The following is an 8,290-nucleotide window of genomic DNA, read 5'->3' on the forward strand; positions in this document are numbered from 1 at the left end:
TATGCAAATTATAAAATGATATAAATTATGTCATCAGGAACATAATGTGGGGGTGGATGGAAGTAAAAGCATAGCATTTGAGTAATTGACCTAATTTTAGTTGTATTAATTTAAAAGTCTCATAAGTGTAAGAGGCTTTGTGTAAGGTTCATTGTAGTCACGAGATTTGCAAAAAACTCGTAGTAGTTCTGCAGAATATAAAAAGAAAGGGTTGAAAGCATACCACTACAGAAAAACATTGAGTCACATAAAAAAAAGCAAGAGAAGAGAAAATCAAAGATTTGTAATCAACTAGAAAGTAAATTGCAAAATGACAGTAGAAATTCTTTACCTATCAATAAGTACTTTGAATATAAATGGATTAAATTCTCTAATCAAAGTACATTAAAGTGGGTGAATAGATATTGAAAAGTCTTATCTATGTGTTGCTATGTTGCCTTCAAGACAGTTTAAGTACACATGTAAATTGAAAGGGAAAGGATGGACAAAGATGTGCCATGTAAATGGAAACCAAGAGAGCAGAGGAAGATATACTAATATTTACATCAGATGAAATAGAATTAAAGTAAAAAATTGTAAGCAGAGACAGAGTCATATAATGATAAAGTGGTCTGTTCATGGGATATAAAAGTCATATATGCACTCAACATTACAACACCTAAATCTATAAAGCCAATATTAAAAGCTTTGAAGGAAAATATAGACTGAAATGCAATAATACAGTAATTGTTGGGACTTTCAGCACACCTCTTTAAGCAATGGTAAGATTATTCAGCCAGAACATCAATAAGGAGACATCAGACTTAAACCCACATTTGAAAACCAAAGTTGACCAAATGGACCCAAAAGACATTTATGTGGTCTTCTGTTCAACAGCAGTGAAATACACATTTTTCAAAAGTCCACACAGAATATTCCCCAGAGGAAATCATATCTTAGGTCATATAACAAGTCTTAAGAATTTTAAAAGATTGACATCATATTGAGTATCTTTTCTGACCATAATGGTATGAAACTAGAAATCAATTATATGAGGAATTTCAGAATATTCACAAGCACATGGAAATTAAATAATGTATTACTTGTCCATCAGTGGTTCAAGGAAGAAATTAAGAGTTATTTGCAGAAAAACAAAAATGAAAACAAAGTACTAAAACTTATGCAAAAAAAAAAAAAAAAGCAATTCTAGGAGTGAAGGTTTAGCAATAAATGCCTACAAGTACAAAGAAGAAATATCTCAAACAATTTAATGGTACATCTAAGATAACCAAAAGAAGATAATAACAAAGATTATAGTATGTATAAATGAGACTAGAAAAATAATAGTACTAGAAAAACTACAAAACAGGTGATATTTTAATAAATAATAAAATTCAGCAATAAACAATAAATAAAAAGACCAAAAACTGAGTAAGAAGGCTGAATCAATAATTGAAAGTTTCTCATGAAAGAAAACCAGGAACTTACAGATTCCCTTCTGAATTCTACCAAACATTTAACCCTTTTCTCATTTGCCCCAAACTTGCCCACATTTACCCTGAGATAAATTTGCTAAGAAATATCTTGCTTTTATTGTTTTTACATTGTTCTAATATATTGAGTTTGGAAGCAAAACACATCTTTCGATTTATGGTAGTGGTATTTCCATTTACAAAGTATAGTAATTTTCAATCACTGAAAATCTCAAATTCTAGAAAATGTAGCATTCCTATGCATAATGTTAATATCATTCTTGAACAGTTGTTGTCCAAAGATATTGATTTTCTTCGGAAATAAACAATTCTGATGATTCACATGTTAGTTCTGTTTAGAAATAACATGAAGAATAGTTTGTGCATTTTATTTTCACACTGAAAATCAGTGAGATTTGTGTCAGCCTCAAAGAGCATGTTTATGTAAAATAAGTGCTGGCATCGGGCTGCCCTTTTTTTCCCTAAATGAGTAAAAGATTAAAGAAAAGCTAATACCAATCCTTTTCACACTGTATGTAAAAGTCGAAGAGGAGGGAATAAGTTCCAATCACGTTTTATGAGGCCAACATTAATCTGATACGAAAGTCAGATGAGGATACTAGAAGAAGGCAAAATTACAGGCCAATATCCCTGATGAACATAGATGCAGAAACCCCCAAGAAAATGGCAGGAAACTGAATTCAACAACAAATTAAAGAGATAATTTTTCCATGATCACATGGGGAGATAACCTTTTGCATTTAAGGATGGTTAAACATACACAAATCAGTAAATTTGATACATCGCATTAAAATGAACATCAAAAACTACATGATGTCTCAATACTTCCAGAAAATAATTGACAGTATTTAACAACTTGCTTTTTTCTTTGAGACAGAGTCTCTGTCACCCAGGCTGGAGTGCAGTGGCACGATCTCGGCTCACTCCAACCTCCCCCTCCCAGGTTTTCCTGCCTCAGCCTCTTGATGTTCTAAGTAAAATTTCAATGCTGCAAAAGAAATAGCACTTGAAGATAAATCCTCTCAGCCAGGCAGTTTACTTCCATAGAAGGGTGTGGCTCACGGATGGAGCAATGGTGGCGGCACCTTTGGACAAGGGCGGGAAGGGGTACTATGCCTGACAGGGGTCCTCCCTACTGCTGTGTCATTCCCCTGTTGGCTAGGGTTAGACCACACAAACTAGACTAATCCCAATTGGCTATTTTAAAGAGAGCAGGGGTCCGACCTGGGTGGCAGGGTGGGTGTTTTGGCAGGAAGGAAGGTTGTGGGTGGGTCAGATCAGGTAGCCAGGGGTGACCTAGGTCAAAGAATATGACCGGAGCACGTGACCTGGATGAGTCAGGATGGAGCCGGGACTGGGGAAACGTGAACTACTGATTAGAACAGGTGGAGAAGGTTGTTTACTGGAATTACAAGGAAGTTAAACTTTAAAGTAGAGAATTAAAGAGTAAGAGAGCTGAACATACATACTGATTTTTTGAAGAGAAAGTTGGGGTTCACTGTAACAATCCCCCATCTTAAATTTTTAGTTTTTTTTTTTTTCCTCTTCAAACTTCCTTAACATGTCTTGGCTTAGTTGTTTTGCTATCCCGTTGACAGCATCCCTGGTGGAATTAATAAACCGCTGCTGATCATGATGTAATTTATTTAATTTACATTTTTATTAATTGTTACCTGTGAAAATACTGACTTAAATCCGCAGCTATTTCATCTCGGATTTTAAATGTATTTGGTAACTCCAATAGTGTTTACATGAACATGGGCGTTAAAGGACCCATGTGAGGTACTTCTTTCTTTCTACAGTTTTTCTTTTCTTTTTTTTATCGTGTTGATGGAATGCTAGGGTGAAAAGAATGGCCAAGTAGACTAGAGCACAGATGCTGCTCTAATTACTTGGCAGAGTACCCAGCAATAGTCCCCTACAATGCCACCACGCATTTGCTTGGGGATGAACAAGGGCAGATTGATTGATAAGCTCTTGAAAAGGCTTGGTTTTACTACACCCTGTTAAGTCTTCAAGGAATGTCAACTTTTCCCCCTGTCATGAAAGGGAGGTACATCAGAGGCTGGAGGCCAGATGGCCCTTGGGGACTGACCCGCAGGGCTCTTAACCTCAGGAAACAACAGTGAAAGAGTCTTACATGACTCCTCGCTGCAGGCTGTGGGGTTCTGGAAGAGAGCTACCATACAGCTCATGCCCAGTCTGTGAGCAGTCTACCCAAGTGGAAAGTGGACAGTCTGGGTCTCTAGCCTGCCTGTCGCACAAGTGTAATAGTCACTCGTTTAGCTTGGAAACAATATCTAATCCATTCCAACCAAGCATTTGTATCCTGATACCCTGTTTCAGTTGCCATAGTTTGTTTTAAATCTTTAACCTCTACAATTACTTTGGTTTTATCCTTGGGTAGATGGCGAAAGGAGGTTTTGTTAGCAGAAAACTTAGGAGAGGGAGAAGGGATGAAGGAGGTGAGGAGGCAATAAAGCACATTTTAAAGCAATCTGTGGGGTCCTTTCCTGAGACTTATGCTCCTATACCATAGAAACGGCTTAATGAAGGGGAAGAACTCTAGAGAACAGAGACAGTAATCTGTCTTACAATGGGGAGCGGTAACTAGTAAAATGAATATATAATTTTAAGAAACTACAAGTACCAGTTGGGGTGGTTCATCCTTGCTCTTTAGTGGTCCACAGAACGTTGGACCAACTACAGCATAAAAGCTCTGTATCCAGGGGGCAAGACTCGAAGTTGACAATGGGGTCTTTATTGAAATCTTCCCAGACTAAATGGTCCTAATGCACTAATGTCCAGTCTGAGGAGAACCAGGAAAAGCAGTTATTTTTCTGAAGTAGAGAGCTGTCTGACTTGGCAAGTCCCCAGAGGGTGTAACAAGGCAAGCATCAAATGTAATAGCTTGCATCAAAATTGACTTTGTTACATTAATAACTAGATGGTCAGCAATAGAACAAGGAAAGAAGAAAGTAATAAAATAGATGAAAGAGAGTTAAATTTTTTTAGCTTTTGTAGGTCTTTCCCCTGGGAATATGGCCCCTGATTCCAGAGTGGGGAGGCGATGCCTTTTTGACTTGATTGTGATGAGTTCATCCTTTTTCTCCTGTCTGTACTGCAGTCTCAGTAGTTAGGAACACCAGGCAAGGTCTTTCCTAGGCCAGTTTGAGCTTTTCCTTCTCTCCAACTTTTGACAAGCTAATGGTACCCAAGCTAATGCTGGTGTGCTGGAACTCCAGGGTTGGCAACTGCGCTAAAAGACCTTTGGTTCTGAGGGAAGGGAAAGTGGAAGATAAATCAAGTATATAAACTGATTTTTTTGTTTCAAATGTAGGGAGATCAGTAGTAGAATGTCTTTTTGGGGAGCAGTTCAGACTCTTAACAAGGTAATAAGCCTTCCTGCTTTCCCTAATGAAGGTGGGTGTCAGGGAGTATGACATTTTCAGTTTATATCCAGCACCTGGGCTAATTTCCCAGTGACGTGCAGTAAAATGAGTCCTATCTGAATCAATAAACACTTTAGATGATCAATTGGAGGCATCTTTGTGTAATTAATCTGATACTTTGGAATGGCATTAAGCCTGGATTCCTTCCCACGAGGGGTAATTTTTTTTTTTTTTTTAATAGTGCATTAGTTTTCTTACATACTAAGAAGCTGACTGTAACCCATTTGGCCAGGGTATAAATTCCTATGCACCCATAAACTCTGAGGACTGCATCACACATGGCTTGGGGTCCCCAATGGGTCTGTAGATACAGTTGGAAGCAGATTCCCTTCATAAGGGATTTGGATAACATTTCTCTCTGGTCTGGCAATATCCATTTTCCTTCTGAATTCTCTTTAGCACCTATTTTTGTTAGTTTTATGGCCAACGAAAGCAAACACCATTTTATATTGGACAGTGCTTCCTGTATGATTTTATACCAGATAAGCTAAGTTTCACCTTTACATTAGTGTGCTATTAATGTTAAACTCAATTTTAATGAAACTTTTAGACATATCTATTCAATTTTAATATCTGACCATAAGGTAAGATTTTTATAGACTCCTTTTAACCCTGTATAATTTTTGTTAGAGGGCAAGTTAGTGCTTTCTTTTTAAAAAAAAAAAAACAACAACAAAAAGACTGTTGTGATTTTGATACTTTTTTAACGTTAGCCAGTATGTTTACACACAGAATTTCCTTTATAATTAACATTTTGAAACTTGCTTAAACTTTCAGAAAAAAATATATATATACACACACACACATATATTTACCTTTTTTGAAATGTAAGTAGAAATCCATATTCTTATGCCTTCTTATAATCCTTTTAACAAAAGTATTTTATTTTCCTTACATGTCTTACACAGAAACTGTTTAATAGTTTTACATTTAGTAGGTCGAATTACTTTTAAATTACATAGTATTTCTTGCATAAATTCCCTTTTATAATTTTTCACAGCTTTCACAATTTTCAACTTTCTAACTTGTAAACAGTATACAACATTTCTCGCATAAATTCCCCTTCTTTAAACAGCCAGTTAATTTATTTCAGGACACGAATTTACCATGTAAGATTCTTTTTACATAAATTGTCAAGATTCTTTTTACATAAATTGTCTTTTTTTTTTTTTTCCCCGAAGTTGATAACTGTTCTTTTCCAAATCAAACTTATTTTTGCCTGTGGACCAGACTGCCTAAAGCCAGAAGATTAGAATTTAGGATAATACATGTTACAGTGCTAACTTTTAGCAAAGTTTGTAAGTAAGTGTTGTTCCTTAATGCATTTGGGCCAACCGCAGGTTACTGGGTTAAGGATTTTTGATAGGATGGCTACCAGTTGCCAGTGGCCTCCGTGCCTTTGGGCAAGTATTTCTAAGCCTACACCCTTGTTTACACTGAGAAAAAGATGGAATGCCTGCTTAAGGAGGTAACCTTTCCACTTGTTGGATTTCTGGTAATTGCCAAATCAGGGAGTTTAGCCTGTCTTGCCTGAGCTTTTTGTATAAGGGCTTTATTTTTAGGGTGTAAGAGTCTCCATAGATGGAGGCTCTGAAAACCCTTGGGGTAAGACTGTCCATTGGTATTGCTATTTTCGACTGGAGTGAGGGTCTTCTCACTCAAAGGCAAGTAGATCTCTGCTGTCTTCTTCCAGTGGACAAGCTCAGAAGACATCTTTTAAACCTATTAATGTGAACTACTGGTGATTGTAATAGTAATAGATTGGGAACAATAGGGTTTAAGAGTCCCATTGAGGAGAAGACCTTCAATTACCAATTGTAGTTTTAAATTTACCCTGCCTTATAAAAGAATAAGACACATTGCTTTCTCTACTCCGGTGGCATCTTTTTCTTCATCTGTGCACAGTGTTGCTTAATTCTGTGGTATTCGTAGGCCTTTTTTTTTCCTTGCAGTTCCCCGCTCCCCCCAGGGTCTGCTTTTAGAAGATTCCTTGCAGTTTTTAAAGGTCGGTCTTGTTCCTCACATCAGATAGGTCTTGATCCCTTACTTCTCAGGCTGCTGCAATGAAGCAGCAGGATGCCATCTCACAAGAGAGGGCCCGAGACTGCTCAGAGGAGAATGGTGAATCCTGGACGAGTCCCTAGAGTTGTTTTAAGTAAGATTTCAATGCCACAAAAGAAATAGCACTTGAAGATAAATCCTCTTAGCAAGGCAGTTTACTTCTGTAGAAGGGTACAGCTCATGGATAGAGCAATGGTGGCTGCTCATTTGGGCAAGTGGAGGAAGGGGTACTTATGCCTGATGGGGGTTGTCCCTACTCTTTGTCATTCCCCTGTTGTCTAGGATTAGACAGCACAAACTAGACTAATCCCAACTGGCTATTTTAAAGAGAGCAGGGGTCTGAGCTGGAGTGGCAGGGTGCATGTTTTGGTGGGAAGGATGTTTATGGGTAGGTCAGAGCAGATAGCCAGGGGTGACCTAGGTCAAAGAATTGAAGAGAAACTTGGGGTGCACTGTAACACCGAGCAGCTAGGATTACAGGCACCCACCATCACGCCCAGCTTACTTTTGTATTTTTAGTTGAAACAAGATTTCATCATGTTGGCCAGGCTGGTCTCAAACCCTATAACCTCAGATGAGCCGCCCTCTGCGCCTTTCCAAAGTGCTGGGATTATAGTTGTGAGCCACTGCCCTGGCCCAATATTTAACCTCTTTGCATGATAAATCTGAACAACTCAGGTATAAAAAGAAAATGTGTCAGCACATATGAGGCCAGATATGACATTCCCAGAGCTGAAATTATAATCAACAGTGAAGAGCTGAAGGCTTTTTCTCTAAGATCAGGAACAAGACATGGATGCCAATTTTTTTCCTTCTATTCAGTTTTATAGTGGAAGTCATAGCAAGAGCATTTAGGAAAGAGAAATAAAAGACATCTAAGTAGGAAAAGAAGAAAAGAACTTGTCTCTCCTGATTATCTTATAGCTAGAAAACCCTAAAGACTTCATAAAAAGAAAAAATAGAGAACTAATGAAATTAATTCCCTAAAGTGCTACATACAAAATTGACAAGTCTGTAGTATTTCTATACACTAACAACAAACTACCCAAAAACGTAATCAAGAAACTAATCACATTTACACTGTTTGCTTAGTAAATAAACTTACAAATGAATTTAACCAAGTAGATTAAAAAGCTGTAAACTGAAAACTGTAAAACACTGATGAAATGAATTGAAGATTACATAAATAGAAATTGTTCTTTGTTCATGGATTGGGAAATTTATTGTTATAATTTTCATACTGCTAAAAGAAAGCTACAGATTCTGTGTAATCTCTTAGCAATATTTCAATTTTTTTTTTTACAG

At 37.2% G+C, this 8,290-nt stretch overlaps 1 pseudogene across 1 annotated transcript in view; it reads left to right on the forward strand.

Moving 5' to 3' along the window:
* Positions 1 to 8,290, forward strand: part of LOC144576549 (proteasome subunit beta type-5 pseudogene) — a 165,800-nt pseudogene that overhangs the window by 78,571 nt on the left and 78,939 nt on the right. The window lies entirely within an intron of this gene.

Source organism: Callithrix jacchus, chromosome X, assembly GCF_049354715.1.
Source record: "Callithrix jacchus isolate 240 chromosome X, calJac240_pri, whole genome shotgun sequence".
Lineage (NCBI taxonomy): Eukaryota > Metazoa > Chordata > Mammalia > Primates > Cebidae > Callithrix > Callithrix jacchus.